Here is a 16,805-nt window from a genome sequence, read left to right as displayed (position 1 = left end):
ACTATCTGGAAATCACATACACCTTTTGCCTGGGGCAGTAACCCATATCCCCCATGAAAAATATGGCTATCCACTTGCTATTGTAATGCAAAGTATCTTAAACGATGTGTCATCTTCTTCCCCTACCCCCCAACTATGGGCTCTGGTGACTGTGGGGACCCCTAGCTCTGAACCCTGTTACAATATGATCTCATTCATACATGGAATCTAATGAACAAACAGTCTTCTTTATTCTTAAAGTACAGGATGTGATGGGTGGTCAGTATGAATTAAAAATGATCACGAAACTGAAATAAACTCAGACAGTGGAGCTTTCTCTCTTGGACACTAAATTTCTACAAATGCAAAATTTGAAATATACATTTTTGACAATTTAGGCCAGTATTGTTTTTAAATTTGTTTAATATGTAGAGTCTTTTTAAGGGAGAAAAGCAAAAGCAAAGAGAAAAATCTCTTTGAACCCCAGCAGTAATTTATTTTCCTCACAATTACTTAAAATTGCTTAAAAATATGTAAACAAAGCCAGGCATAAATGTGCTTTATGCTTATACCTCTTAAAATATAATTACAGATGAAATACAAAGAGATCTACAAATCTGAGAAATTCAATTTCATAGTATTGGTTTTTAATGTAACAGGAGATATTTTGTTGAAATAAGACATTTGTTCACCATATAAATATGACTTTGTCTTGCTATACAGATTCTTATACATTTTATAGTAATAGAGTGTGGAGTAACAGTTCTGCTAATGTCTTGATTGTGGAAATCCCTTTGTGCAGTGTCATCATTAGCTTTTTCCTATCTGTCCTTACGAATACTTCTTGGTGCCAAATAGTAGTATCTGCAAAGGTGAACACTGGGTTCCTATGAGAGTATATAGCTATAAGATAGTGGTCTAGGTGACCCTAAGTCACTAGGATTGTTTACTAAAATACTATGAGAAATCAAAACAAAAAATATGAACTTATAGTATTAGAGGTAATTTATAGAAGGACAAACTCAAGATTGTTGTACAAATATTTTAAAATTATCAAAATTTATTTAACTTAGTTATTAATGTGAAAATTAATAAGATGTTATCAACTGGTTCAAAAGGAAACTCAAAATATCACACACAGTTGAATCAGAAATGCTGAAATTAATCTACAAATAGTTGCAAAATCAGCTTTTTCTCCCCAGGATTGGAATGGGAAGAAATCAATTTTTGGTCCACCAGAAGAAATTTGCTGGTCTTTCGATCAGTATTATTTTAACTGCTATCAGTTATCTGTAATTTACAGCTCTGTAAAATAGCTCAAATTGCCCACTAAAGAGTCACATAATTTAAAAAGGTGTGCCAGGTAACACCTTCTTTCTATTAAAGATACTCAGTTCATTTCCAAGTCTCACAATTTGTTATTCCAGTATACTTAAGAGAAATGTACAGACCCCATAAATCCTACCCATGATTTCTGTGAAAACCTTGGAGATTGCCTCAGCTCAGCTAGCACTCTTGAGAACTGACCTTGAGCTACAAATAAATGCCCCATATGAGCCTTTAGTCTTAGAGGAGCATTTTGGCTCTTCCCTCAGATATAAATGCCAAGCAACCTGTTTGGATGAGTTGGATGACTTCTAAGAGAATAAGAACTGTGGTAACTAATCCCAGATATTTTAGGCATGACAATTTTCCTTAAGGGCAAAGGGTTATAATGATAAGCCAAGTCTTCTGTGTGATGATTGAGCTGTTTTGTTTCCCCTAAGGGGTAGAGCAGTTACCACACACTAGGTATTGCACTAAGTATTTTGCATAGATTATTTAATTGACTATTGCAATAATACACTATGAGTATATGTGTTTTATGGGTGAGAAAAATTCTGCCTGAACTAGCTACATGGTAACTATTAATAAAAGTTTATTGAATGAAAAACAAGGAGAAACCAAGTGTGTAAGCATTTAATGAATTCTGTAAGTATCAAGACAGTAAGTATCTTAAGGACTGATTTAGATAACACATGTCCCAAAATTAGATACTGAGATATTTGTGGCACACATCCTCATCCTTCACACTTCATCTGGAAAATTGAGTCTATAACCTACTTTTTTTCATAGCCTGGTATGTACATTTGTCATAGATTGGCCAGATGGCATTGAACTATCTTTTTATGTGTTTACGTCTCCTTGCTTTCATTAGCTAACCTATGAGTTACTTTACAGGATGGACCATGTTTTTTGTATCTGTTCCTTGTGCCTTGCACAGTGATTGGCCCATACTAGGAACTAAAAGCTAAATATATACTTTTGAGCTCATCTGAAATATGCATATACAATAAAGCTAATTCCTAAAATCGAAACTTTGGAAAAATTCAGTCCTGAATCAAAAGTTGCAAAGAGTTTATTTCCTCTTTCAAAATGTTTCAGTGCTATTAGATTTTAGTGCTTAATAAATTCATTAAATTTGGAGGTGCTTAAAATTTGTTCTAAGGACACGTGGGAAAGGCTGGTCTTATCAGTGGATACAGGCCTGCAGGCGGAAGGCCTTGGTGTGACATCTTTGAGAATTAGACGGGGAAGAAAGCGGTAACAACGCAAAAGCCATTAGAAATCATCTAAAATTTTGCTCCACAATTATGTATCCAGTGGACAGAGAGCAAGAAGTCTTAAGCGCCAGTACTTATAAAGTTCTTCAAATGCTACAAACTCAATACCACATTTTACCTTAAAGTATTTCTTAAAATACCAGTGAGTATCAATTCAAAGATAAGGAACTGGGAATGCGGGTAGCTGGTATTCACTCTGGCAAAAAGAAAAAAACAGAAATGGAAACTAAAGTGAGATCAGGAAAATAAAAATGGGAAAAGTGGGAAAAAAATTATACTAAAATGTCAAGGAAATGTCCCATTGTGTTAACTATTCTAATTATCAACTGTTTGGTTGGAGAATACAAATAAAACATGGGATTTTAAAAATTTATTATGTGATCAAGATAGATAAATGGATTTCTTAAATATTAAATATGTCAAACCTATGCAAACAGGACTCAAAATTCCTAATCAGCAATAGAGGGTTTCTTTGGAATTTATCCCTGACCAGGGTAAGAAAATAATTAAACTGTTAAAGTGTCATTCTACAGTTTGGATTACAATCTGATGGTATTTTCTGTGGTTATACGGAATGGTTTGCACATGTGAGAGAGTTTAGAGTCCCAGGTACCTTATTATACAAGACAAACCCCAGGTTGTCTGGCCAGAGACAGGGAGGGGCAGTAGAGATCAGTAAGAGGTAATATTGTGGATGTTTGTTTAAATGAATACAAAACATTCATTTACCCACTACAGACTTTGTGTAATGTGAGCTTTTCATTCCAAAGCTAATTTTTTAACTGCTCACTCTTTCTAGCACATTTCCTCTTAGAGCAATCTTTTTAAAATCATGTTGATTTCCTGCTAGAGAGTTTCACAAAATAAAATAAAACACGGCTCGTTCCTTTTTTGTGTTTGTTTGTGTTGTGTTGTTTTGGTTTGGTTTGGTTTTGCTTTTTTATTTATATTCTCTCTTTTTTTCATCTTATAAATGGCTCCTCACATTTCGGGAGAATTTTGGGCAAATAAGTTAGAAAGCAAAAAAAAAAAAAAAGGAAAGGAACATGATGTTTTCTGATACCAGATACCAGGTAGGTTAAGAAAAATTTTCATGTGCTTTAAAAATTGGATTGCCTACAGAAGGACTTCATTTAAAAGTGTATGGGGTGTGTGTATGTGTGTGTGAGGGAGTGTATTTACCTGAAAGCATTTTATGTTGGAATGCTGGTCTATTCGTTGCTATACTTTGTATATCAAATACCGCACCCTCACAAGCTTGGATTTATTGCGACTACGCATAACGCCTATTGTTGGGAGAGCCTGCAGATCCCTCGTTGGCAGCAGAGTCACCAGAAGTAGATGCTCCTGTCTTCCCAGCAGGGCTTTGCTTATGGGAAAGAGGGTCATTTAATACCGTGTTATCCTCCTGCACAGCTGTATATATAACCTTCCCTAGACCTCAGTTTTGTTTTTTTAAACAAAAAGAATGACTTCAGTGTCCCAGTGAAATTTGACATGAAAATTATTTTGATGTTTTCATTAAGTAAATTTAGAGGGTATGTAGACTTGGTTTAATAGAAAAAACATTATTTGGTTTCCCTTGGCCTATCACTCTAATGGCATTTAATGACGCAGTGAACATCAGTATTTTCAGTTCAGATCAGCTTGCGGTTTAGCATAAAATGGTTCTCTCGATTTCGATGCAAGCTGTTAGTTAAAACATGAACCTGCTCTCAGTGCTACAGCCATGACTCTGTTTTTGTCCATTTCAGTTGTCTATTTTTTCCCAGTAGAATCTAAGCTCATAATAGGGGCTATGTCTACTTTGCTAACACTATTTTCTCTAGCACACTGCCAGTGTGCTAACTCTAGATATATTTGTGCTTAAGGAATCTTAGTAAGTGGATGTGTGAGTGAAAGAACAAAGAATTGTTTTCTCACTGCCCAAAAGGAGGTAAAGATTCCTTCTTAAAATCATTGAAAATTATTCCAAAACTGGGAAGTCTCCTTGTATCCCGTTATTTGTTTGTCTTATTGAGGTATAATTGATTTACAATAAAATGTAGATTTTAAGGGCACTGTTCCATAGTTTTTCAAGTGCATATACCCATGTAACCAGGATTTCAATCACCATATGGAATTCTTCTGTTCAGAAAGTTCCCTCATGCTACTTTCCAGTCTGTCACAACCACTGTTCTGATGATCGTCATAGTCTTTTTTTTCCCCCTTTCCTGGAACTTCATATAAATGTAAAAATAAAATATATGTTTGTATCTGGATTATTTTACCTAACTTCAAGGTTTTTAGATTTATCCATATTGTCCCCATTGATATTTAATAGGACTAATATGAGTCAAGAAAATACCCATGTTAAAAATAATAAGATTAATAAGAAAGGACTGTGTTATTTAAAAAACTATTGCATGCCTTTCCTTTAAAAGCTCTATTGGTCCCATCTTCCCCAATCTTAAATCACTTTGCTCTTAAGAATTCCAAAGATATGTAGAGTAAGATTCTTAGTAGTTCCAGTTCAGAGGTACCATCCAATTTATTTAACTGTGCTGTGCGCCCTCCACAAGCCCATTATGTGACCCACCAAGCCAATAGGAGGGACATATTGTAGAGCTGGTGACAGGGCCCGGGCTTCCTGCCTCTCCAAGCTAAAGCACATGTGTGTGCCATTAGTTTCCTGTACCCTCCAGACCATTCCATGGGTAGACACGTGTGACACAGGGGGTAGAGGTTAAAAAAGAGCTCTCAAGTCAGATATTTGCACTACTAAAATTCTTCTTTAAAATATATTTTCAGCAACCTGTAATTCTTTGGGATATAGAGGCTAGTATTTGGGTAGAATTGCAAAGGAGGTTTGCAAAGAATAGTAATCAGTCTACAGGCCATGGAAAGAGGCTTGCCAAGTAAAGCTGTGGAAAATGGATTTATGGAATTAGAGAAGTCTGTTGTCGACTACCAAAGCCAGCTTACTTCCTTTGCTAGTTCCGAAAAAGAATGCGTGCAACTTTGTGGCGATGGAAGGCTGTCTTATAGAACCTGCTGGCAGAGCACAATTTTTTACTGGCTCAGTCAGTGTTATTAGAGTTGATGAGAGTACTTTGGGCTCCAGTAGGGGTTTTTAGGTGAAAAAAAATTTAAGCACTTGAGATTAGGGGCCAAAATGTGTTAGTTTATTTCATAGTAAAGTAAAGCAATAAAAACGATCTTAGTGAAGCCACAGATGGGGCTGTATAAGCTGAACTTTCAACTTCTCCTGCAGAAACATTTGTTCTTGCTATGAGATAAAGATAAAATTGTGATCCAGGGAAAGTAAATAAATAATCGTGGAAAATAGTTAATGTGCAATTATAATAGGTAATGGCACTATTCATTCAAAGGTGGCTAAGAGGGGAAATTATAAATGGTTTAAAGAAAATTCTTTTTTATATTAAATATTCAAATGCTGATTATTTTGTACAAGAGTCTTGTGCAAGATATGCAAGATATGTGGAAATGGCAAAAAGAGCATCTGAACAGCCTGAAGCAGAATTTAATGTTAGCTGAAGCACACCGAGATGTCAATATATTTTTTTATTCCCCCCTTAGACCCGGTAGAGATTCTTCAAGAACTGCTCAGTCCTGGGGTGGAGGGATTGTGTGAAGACACAGACATTTTACCCTGAGACAAGCACAGAAGTTCTCATTATAAGGTAACAGCCAATTCCTACTTTTGGTTTTGTATACTTTGAAAATTAACAAAACTGTGATACAAAAATAGTATTACCAGAAGTATTAAGGGCACTCTAAATGTGGTTATAGCTTTGTAGTGGTTCGTGCTTTACATCTTTCATAAGAAGTGTTCAGAAATAATTTGTTGGCAAATATTTTCTTTAACATGTGAAGTAGAATGATATGTAGAGACAATGGGAATTGCAAAGCACCTATCTAGGCATTTTGGATTAAAGCATCGTCAGCAGAGACTCTCCCATGAGGTGCTTCTCTGCTTTTCTTCTTTTGCACTTATAGACAATGAGAATATTCCTATGGTACCTGCAGAGGCTGCTCACACCCGGCGATGCTGGCAGCGCTGTGCAGCCCCAGAGCAGCTCCAGGAGGAAGGGATTGAATCTTAATACATCTGTAAGCCATTCACTGGGGGAGCTCAGCTGGGGAGCCATGGAAGCTTTCTTTTTTCAAAGTCCTGAAATGTCGCCTGCTCTTTGTGCATCTCTGTGACTGGAGTCAGCATTTACAGGAGACTTTCTTAGGATAAAAAGATACATTTGGCCCTAAATTTTCTCATGATGTTAAAGTTGCCTGAAGATTTACCAGTACTTCTAATTTCAGTAATTCTACTTCAGTATCAAGAAACTTAAACTCAGAATACTTTCCTCCTTCCTCTCCATTAGCTTTCTCCTAGCAGGCCCACGGGAGCCCCTCTCTCATGGCAGGACTCCTGGTTGTCCTCGGATTCTGGAGAAGTTGGCCTAAGATGAAATCTGCCCTAAGGGTCATAAGGACTCCATGGTCTACAGTAATTTTGTAGCTTAGGCCTCACTTTAACATTTGGTCTGGTCTTGCTAAGTCCTGATTAAGTTATCCTTAGTAGTCATTCAGAAAATAACGAAGGGCTCAGCAGATTTGGAGCCTGGCCCAAACCCAGACTGAGTAACGCAGAATCATAGGGTTCAGGCTCATGGGACCCAAATATGCTCCAGTATTTCTTTGGTGCCTTATTCTGATAGCGTCACAGGTATATCACCCCAGTAACCACCTCAGGAATATAAGGTGACAACTCAAGTGCTCAGTGGTGTCACCGTGAAAAAGTGACATAAAATATCCTTTGGTCACAATTCCAGAAACTGTCTTACTTAACCAGGAGTTTTTTTCTTGTTTTGGTTTGGTTTGGTTTTATAACCTCTGTCTTAGGTTTGTTCTTTTATGTTTTTAATTAACAGATTTTTAGACCAGTTTTAAGTTTACATAAAAGTTAATTGGACATCACAAAGTTCTTCATAACTCTCCCCCAAAGCACACATCATTTTCATTATTATTACTATATTTTATTAGTGTGATACATTTGTTACAGTTTATGAACCAAAAATAATTCATTATTATTAACTAAAGTCCATTACATAAGGGTTCCCTGTTTGTCTTGCACATTTTACAGGTTTTGAAAAATGTATAATTATATGTTTCCATTGTTATTGTATCATACAGAGTATTTTCGCTGCTAAAAAAAAAATCCCATGTGCTCCCTTGTTTGCCCTTCTCTACCCTCACTGAAAACCTGGCAGCCTCTGATCTGTGTACTGCCTCCAGAGTTTTGCCTTTTCATTTATATGACATTTCAAGAATGTCATATAATTGAAATCATACAGTATACAGCCTTTTGATATTGGCTTCTTTCACTTAGCAATGTACTCTTAAGCCCCTTCCATATATTTTGTATTTTGTGGCTAGAGAGTTCATTTCTTTTTTTATTCCTAAATAATATTCCATTGTATTGATATATCACAGTTTATTTATTCATTCGCTTATTAAGGGCATCTTGGTTGCTTCGACAGTTATGAAGAAAAGCTGCTGTTAATGTTTCCCTGCAGACTTTTGTGGGACATAAGTTTTTGACTCATTCGGTTATATACCACAGAATTTCATTATTGAATCATGTGGTAAAAGTATGTTTTGTTTTGTAAGAAACTGCCAAATTGTATTTCAGAGTGACTACCATTTTCTATTCTTACTAGCAACGAATGAGAGTTCTTGTTGCTCCACATCCTTACCAGCATTTGGTGTTGTCAGAGTTTTGATTTTTAGCCATTGTATTAGATTTTTAATATAATTAATTATGAAAGAGATTGTGACTGTCCAAAAGACTCTGGACACTTGGCCACTAGGAATTTTTTCAGTTTTTACTTGGTAATGACACTGATTAAGAATGTGAGCTTTTCCCTGGCAATAGCCACTGTAGTGATGCAATTTAATGAGGTAAGTATGTGTATGTACCTAAGTGTTTAGGTATGTATGTGTATAACTACTGTAAACCACAATTAACTTAATACAGTAATAAGTAACTTAAAAAAACACATTTATTTAAGCAAAAAGAGCTGCAACGCAGGAGACACAGACTCAGGTAGCAACCCAAACTGTGCTCCATCAAGACAAAGGGGAGACTGCCTTTTATAGCAAAGGGATCCTCCCAGATTCCTAAGTAGGTTTGTTTTATGTAGATGAGATATCTTAATTCGAATACATCTGATTTTTTTTAATTATGCAGTCCTGATTGATCAGCATCATGCATTCTGATTGGTTATTATGGAGCAGTTCTACTTGGATGGGGCAGGTCTTAATCCATTGGTCAAAACAGAAAAGTAGGAACTCGCTTATAATAGTTGATGTAGGTTGTGTATATAAGCAGGATATAGTGCGAGAGGCAGAGCGTGTTCAGTCTGAGGTTTCCCCCAGTAAACGGAGTATATGAGAAGCTCCTGTAAGCAAATGGCCACTAGGCTCTTAGTATTTATAAAATTCAGGTCCTTACTTGACCATGGGGAGTCCATCTCAGGAGACAAATTTCTTCTTGAGGTTGACATCAAATGAATCTTTCTTCTTGGGGTTTACATTACTAGTCTCTATTATAGAAAGATATAACAAGTACAGATTTTTCTAATAATATACCATTAAAATGAAAACATACAGAGTATATCAAAGATCATTTTGTTTCCAAAAATGAAATATGGATCCTAATACTAAGAAAGACCATGCTTGATGTTATTTAAATCCAACTTACTGGCATGAACAACAGTATTTATACATAAGCCACATCAAATTAGGTGTTTCTAATTTTTCTATTTACTGGTAAATTCAGCCTTGCACATATAACCATAAGAAGAAATTCTTCATAATCTTTTCAAATTATAGTAATTTTCATGTATGCTTGGTCCATATTTCCACCCTAGATTGGTTATATTACTTTGTAGATATTTCTTATGAGATAAACTTTCATACTGAGGGTTATTTCTCCAATTAGGCCTATTCCTTTCATATTCTTATATTCAAAACATAGCACAATGTGTTACAGAAAAATATTTATGACAGTTGTTAAAGACAGTAAAGAAGACTTTATTGAAGAAGAACTACCGTAGTAGATAGAGTTTTACAGCAGAGGAGAGAAATTGGACTCAATTCTAAATACCAGGACAAGTGGATGTTTGCAGCCAAGGAGTGTTGTGGAGGTGAGTGGATGGAAAATTGCTAAGAGGATAGGGGCTCCTTGTTAGATGGACTCAACAGGATTCTTTTTGAGGGCAAGCCAGGGTACATAAGATATAGAGAGTGGGAGATGGGGAACATGATCAGATCAAGGGAAGAGGATTTTACCTAAAGTAAGGGGCATAGAATTCTTACTGAGCTGGACTAAGCAGGCCAAAAGAGAGAACCTAAGATCAGAGTCTAGTAAAGAAGAGGATTAGAAGGACTCTGACCCAAATAAAATAGACATGTTCTCTGCTTTGTAAAAAAAGTGCACTCTAGCGGAGGGATTGAGCAGAGGGGGAAAGAAATTGTGTTGTATTGATGATCACAGATTAAATATATATACAAATTTTATAGAGAAATGGAAAGATAAGAGGTGTGTCACATTGGATGTACCTTAGATTAAGGTTCCTAATTCACTGATATTCTAGTATATGAAAGACTGGCTTTTCAAACATCGGTATGTATAAACATTACCTTGAGACCTTGTTTAAATTTCATTCTCTTAGACTCCACACCTAAATGTCTGAGTAATTTTAAGGGTCCATGATCCTTCAGTTTTAATAAGCACTCCAGATCATTCTATTACAGGTGACCTGTAGGCCACACTTTAAAATAATACTGATTTGTGCTATTTATATTTCTCCTCCCTACAGTGTGGTTGAAGTTAGAAAGTACCCCTGAGAATACAGTGATAGGGTGATCAGGCCCAAATATAGAAACCAAGAGAATGTGCCAACAAAATTGCATAACTTCATAGCCCCTTACCATGGTGTAGTTGATAGAAAATTGTACTAAGAATCTGAAAGTGAGAAAACAAACTAATTGGAGAAACCATTACAAAAGTTGAGTCCAAGATTAGAACAGTTGAAATAAGGAATAAGGAATGGGCCCTGACAGGTGTAGCTCCGTTGGTTGAGCATCATCCCACAAAGTGAAAGTGAAAGATCACCGGTTTGATTCCCAGTCAGGGCACATGCCTGGGTTGCCAGCCCAGTCTCCTGTTGAGGCATGTTGGAGAGGCAACCAATCTCACATCCATGTTTCTCTCCATGTTTATCTCTCTCCCTTCCCCTCTCTTTAAAAGCAAATAAATAAAATCTTTTTTTAAAAAAAGAGTAAAATGCATATTTTAAATAGAATAAGTATTTTCTAAATAGATAAAATATAGTACAATTATATCAATATTCAATGAATTGTTTATTTTAAGGGTATCAGTTATAATATTTACAATTACACTGGAAATGATAAATACCCAAGAAGTCTAAAAATGGGGAAATAATTAAATTAATCAGGACTTCTAATAGGATGTTACTTTCACTGCTTTGAAGAATGATAACATTAGGAAGTATGTAACATAATGTTATGTCAAAAGAAAAATGACAGTCTACAATAATACATTATATATGGGTCTTTCCATGTTAAGATATGTGGTAAAATTTTAGATGTTTTGAACTCTATAATTTTCTTTAATATTATATGATACAAAATCAAAGACTAGACTATAAATCTTAGGTGAGGTGAATAAATAATTTACTGAATCAGAAGCTTTGGTCATGAATGTTTGTTAGTTAAAAGTAAATAATTTTGAAGTCAAAAGGTGTTTTGAGATTATGCCACTATTAGCTCCAAGTTAACTATCTAAAGCACTGAGACCCGCATGTGGGAAACTTTGAAAATGTAGATTCCTTGGAAAGTAGACAAGTGATTCAATTTCTGCAGATCTAAGTCCCTCAAACTTGAATTTTTCAAATGCTGTACTGGTGGCTTTATTGATTAGCAAGAGTTGGCAATCACTGCTGTCAGGAAGACAATTTACATCTATAAGAATTTCTGCAATGATCAATATATCAAATGACCAAAAACAAAAGACAAGGCAAAATACTGCCAAATTCTAGAATGTTTATTGTATATAACATAGTGAAGAAAGTAGAATCTCAGAGAAGGGGAAGAGTAACATCAGAAAGAATATTTGGAATGGCCTTCTTAAGTGTTGGTGGCAGAGGTAAGGTAAGGTTGCACAAACCAAAACCTTCATCATCATTTTAACAACCTTCATGTTAAGTTGGAAAGTGATGAGAAAATGTGACTTTGAGATAATCAGAGATGGCAGTAAGAGAATAACACCATTTGGGGATTCCCACTTTCTCACCAACACAAAGTATAAACCCTACATCCTTTCACTAGAGGCCAGGTCCCTTCCCAGACTTTTCCTCCCAAGTCAGATACAGGCTTTGAGGCAAGGGAAGCCTCCTGGGAGAAGAGGCTCCTCAGCATTTTGGCATGGCAAAGCATGTATCATCTATGAATCAGCGTTTCTTAAGCTGAGGGGAAGGAAGGTGAGGGAAGGCACATCAGAATATGTGTGGAAGGACAAAACACTTATCATTTATGTTTATTGAAAGGATTATGGCCTTTATAAGGCAGGGAATAAATTAAAAAATAAGTTGAACTTGAACTTTTGCAAATAGGTATAATTTGCTTACTCAGAAGACAGGTGGAGGTGAGAGCCCTTTCAGAGATGGGGAGCACATATACCTGAGTAAGTCAGCCACGTGTCTTTCTTCTGTGGACCCAATTTCTTCTTCAGTACAAACACTGTTGTTTGTACTTACATTCCTCTAGCTCATGTTGCCTCAACTGACAGTAAATTCACTTTATGTCACTTAGGACTGGGACTAGGAAGTCAACAAATTTCCTAAAATGGAAAATCCAATACCAGCTTGACTAGAGTTGACTGAGACGTGAGTGTAAATGAGGCTGTTTGTGATTGGTAGTCATATTGATCAGGGCTTCAAATTCTAGAATAAAGAGTTTAGACTTGGCCTTACAGTGAAGTTCCTGAGGATAATGAGAAGATAAACTTGGGTTTTAAAGAAGACAGTTCGCCACCAGCAGTATAGGAGATGGATTAAAGAGAGAGGAACCAGGAAATGCAATTAACATGCTAATTAGCTAATTACCATGAGAGGCAACCCAGATTAGGCCATCAGCAATAAAAAGAAAAAGAAGGTACTGGCTAATATAGGGAAGTTTTTTGAACTTAATTAGAGTAATATCTGTTAATCATCTGCTAAGTGGCAGTCACTGTTCTAGAATTAGGACATCAGTGAACAAAACAGAGCATGTATACTATGAGGGGAAAACAAACATAAGGAGCCATAACCAATACATATAATCAGTAATACATATAATATGTTGGAATTTGGAAGTGTTATAGAAAAATACCAATTTGAGCAGAGTGAGAGAAATCAAAGTGGAGAAGTGCAACAGTTTGCAATATTAAACAGAACAGATGGTCAGGGGCACCTCATTGAGAAGGGGAGGTCTGAGCAAAGATTTTTAGGAAGGTGAGTGAGCCAGTACTATGAAGGAAGGGCATTTCAGGCAGAAGGAAAAGGAAGAGCAAAGACCAAAAAGGGGGAGTGTGCCCAGGGTATTCCAAGAATGACCACATTTTGAATTTGAAATCTGTCTCAAGGCACATAACTCAATTGTGCCAGTCACCAGTTAATGAAATTCAGGATTTTTCTGCTGGAAAGAACCTTTCTCTTTTGCAATTCTGCTTCAGGTCAGATTGGATTAAATTTCTAAAGGACAAAGGAAATAGAAGAAGAGTGAATTAAGAAGTCAGCCTTGGGTCTGACTTCTTACCCAAAATTAAAGTCAGCTAGAGAAAATGAAGGAGATTGAAGAAGCCAGGAAAAGCTATATAAAAAAAGAGGTGTTGCTAAGAAAAGGAGGCTTCCAGGTGCCAAATGAAGCAAAATGGTTAAGGGGAATAAAGACTGCAGAAACAAACAAACAAACAAAACCCAAACACATGGGGTTTAGAGAAGGATTATTGGAGTACTGAGGCCTGGATGACCCTAAGAGACAGCAATTCCTGTTGACTGAGGATACAAGTTTACAAGGTACCCAACAGGTGGTGTTTCCTATACCAGACATAATGAAAAATCTGTGCTTTTAAAAATTAATAGTGTCCTAGATGAGGAGTATATCAGTTACTCACTACTCAGTAAAAGTTAATAATTTTTTGAAATCTGTCTTTGACAAGTTTGAAACACTAAAATTAAATGTTAGGCTTCAAACTAAAGATGTGAGCAACTTCTCATTCCCTTTGTTCTCCCTGTCTGCTTTGGCTTTGTAACAAGGCACAACAATAGTGATATGTTGAGGAATGCAGGGTTCCCCATGCTCTTGGGGAGCAATGTTGCATATTGCTCAATTTGCAGAAATTCTCTGGCCTGAAGTGTAATTTCCTTTAGGTCATCACTGAAGCTTGTATTTATTAATGTAACAAGGCTTTTTTTAAGGGTACATTGATGTTCTGGTTTCAAAAAGCCGTCAAAAGTACATGGTTATCATAGTGTTAAGAGTGAAGTCTGTCAATATTTGATAGTCTCTTCAATAGCTCCCTTACTGGATTTCTTTTATTTTTTTAATTATCAAGAATTAATATATACAAAAAGTAATGGCTCAATACACTTCTGTAAGAATGTTAATAAAAAGATGTGTAGCAATCAGGGATTTATAAAATTGGTACAGTCAGCTGTGGTTCCTGCTCTCTTGGCTATGACCTAGAATTCATTTATTCAAATATCTTTTTATGTTGTGTAGTGAACCTACCAGAAAAAGTGAGTTGAAAGCAGTGGGAAATTAGACTTTTAAAGAATGGAAAAACTGTTGGCAATGAAACTGCACCAGGTATTAGACTGGTGGAGTCAGACCAGAACTTGGTTCAGCAATCACGATACATGAATTCTGGCTAAGAAAGAATTCAGAGCCAAGACTCAAACTGTAAGAGAACATTTATTTAGACAACCACAGAGGCAGAAGAAGCAAGCTGTAAAAGAAATGGGCTCAGGAAAGAAGTTACAGAGGCAAAAGAAGAGCCTTTGGAATTTAGAGAGGGAAGGAAAATACGCCCGGGTGAAGTGGGTATGAAAAAGCTCGGGCGTGCTGCATTGAGAGAGAAGCAGGTCCTTAGGTTTGAGGGTGTTTATCAGAAGACCTCAGGAAAGAATGAATCCCAAAAGAATATTCATCAGATTTCCAACTGTGTCCTTTTAGAGTCATGGTCTCTACTGATTGGTCAGTGCCAGGACAGGAGGTCATTCATAAATGTACCTGGTCCTGATGTCAGCCATGGTATCAATTATCTGGTTTTACTGCTTTTCTGGGCCTGGAACTAAAACACAATGGAGGCCTAGATGTATTTGATATGTGTAGGAATCTTATCGTCCTAGGGGCTTAATGCTTAAGGGCTATTCTCCAGCCCCTTTATTGGTTCTCCCTCTAAAGGGGTCTATTGTATAACTAGCAACATGCCAGGGGAGGAGAGGTGAGGGGAGGGTCTGAAGAACATGACCAGCAATACGAAAGGTCAGAGGATCTAAACTGTATGAATAGAGATACCCTAGGGAAGAAAAGGTCGCCCCGAGGGTGAGGTCCTTGTTTTCCCAGTTTTGCCCCTTGCTAGGGGCAAACTTGCTAGGGGTGAAGTTCTGTACATGACCCATCATCCTCACTCTGTTTTTGCCTATCTAACTGTCTGCTAACAACAAAACATCTTAATATATGCAAAGGGATGGGTTGGGAAATCGTGTCAAAGTCCATGTAATAGAAGTTATTTGTAATTTCAGGATTGATTGCAAGCAACTTGCTGAAGGAGACAAGTTCATATTTAAGGTTAATACATGGCCTTAATTCTCTTCTTTCCTCTTCCTCCCAGACTCCCATTATCCTGCCCCTATTAAAGCCTGTTCTCAGGTTTAGTCACAGTTAGTCTTTTTACTTCATATGAACTTCAATCAGTGAATTTACACTTTTATTTACATTTTAAATAAGAAAGGAAGGTTATATTTTCATTTAAAATAGCTACAAAGCAACCTGCTATGTATGGACAGGGGAATTTTATGGGCGGGGGTGTTTTTTTTGACTTGTTGGTTGCACTTTTACATTTATTTTTTCTTCTGTTTTAAATGAAAAGAACTGTGTAGTCCTCATAATTGCAAGATGATCATAGTCTTCCTTTTAATTAACCTTCTTCTTTCTGAGCTCCACAACCAAGTTAGCTAAATTGGTTAGGAAATGAAAAATTCTAACTGAACTACTTGTATATTCTTTTACTATTTATTGATATAGCTATCATATGTTTCAAATGAAACATTCTTAAAAATCTCAATATTATATTCTGTGATAAAATCACCCCATTTTTCTTGAAAGCATTGTCCCAGAAATGATTTTTTTAAACAGGTAGCACTATTGGGCTTTATTTCTTGGGAAGGGAAAAAACATCAGTCAGAGTAGTAAGATAGTAATCTAGTATACTTGGTGTTATGAGACTCAAGGATTTAGCAGTAAAAAGAAATCTTTACTACAGAAAAAAATTGGCATACTTTGTTAAGAAGAAGAGAGTTGAATTGCTATGTTTGACTGCAAATCTGGCATCACTAGAAGTAGTCACTTAGAAATAAAAGCTTCTGTAAAGCTTTTAATTTGAATCAGTCATTTTAGTTGCATAAACAGTAGAATTGTTAATTTTTATAAGCACATAAGTACACATGTTTTTTAATCCTTCAATCTAAAATTTGTAAGATACATGTTTTATAACAATAGAATAAGAGAAAAAAATAATGATTTATGAAACATCTCAAAGCTCTACATTAAAGGATAAAAGAAATTATGTTTTCTCCCTTCCCTAGCAAAGAGCAGCAAAAGAAAAATTGGAGTGGAGGAAGGAAGGGAATCCAATGAGAAGGTGAGGCTTGGCTGGAACCTGGAGATGCCATAGTGAAACTAACTTGATTATCTCCTCCACTACTAGAGTAGTTTAAGTCAAGTCTGGGGGATGGTGGGAGGGGGTTTAAGGAGTGTGCATGTGTGTGTGCGTGTGTGTGCATGTGCATGCACACAGGAGACACCATCCAAGACAGACACTGAGCCTGAGCTCAGCGGGAAGAATTGGAGGTCCAAGAGAAGGAGATATTTGAT

The 16,805-nt window shown here is 36.4% G+C and overlaps 1 protein-coding gene across 2 annotated transcripts in view; it reads left to right on the top strand.

Moving 5' to 3' along the window:
* The window catches only part of B3GALT1 (beta-1,3-galactosyltransferase 1), a 526,207-nt gene that overhangs the window by 180,911 nt on the left and 328,491 nt on the right, over nucleotides 1-16,805 (top strand). For both annotated transcript variants that reach the window (XM_045836629.1, XM_045835835.1), the window contains exon 2: nucleotides 6,162-6,265. The gene's annotated coding sequence lies outside the window, so the exon portion shown is untranslated. The remainder of the gene's footprint in view (nucleotides 1-6,161; nucleotides 6,266-16,805) is intronic.

The sequence above is a fragment of the Phyllostomus hastatus genome, unplaced genomic scaffold, assembly GCF_019186645.2.
Source record: "Phyllostomus hastatus isolate PE091 unplaced genomic scaffold, TTU_PhHast_1.1 phas_contig_1, whole genome shotgun sequence".
Taxonomy (NCBI): Eukaryota; Metazoa; Chordata; class Mammalia; order Chiroptera; family Phyllostomidae; genus Phyllostomus; species Phyllostomus hastatus.
Note: the sequence above shows the minus strand (reverse complement) of the source record. Positions and strands in the feature narration are given on the sequence as shown.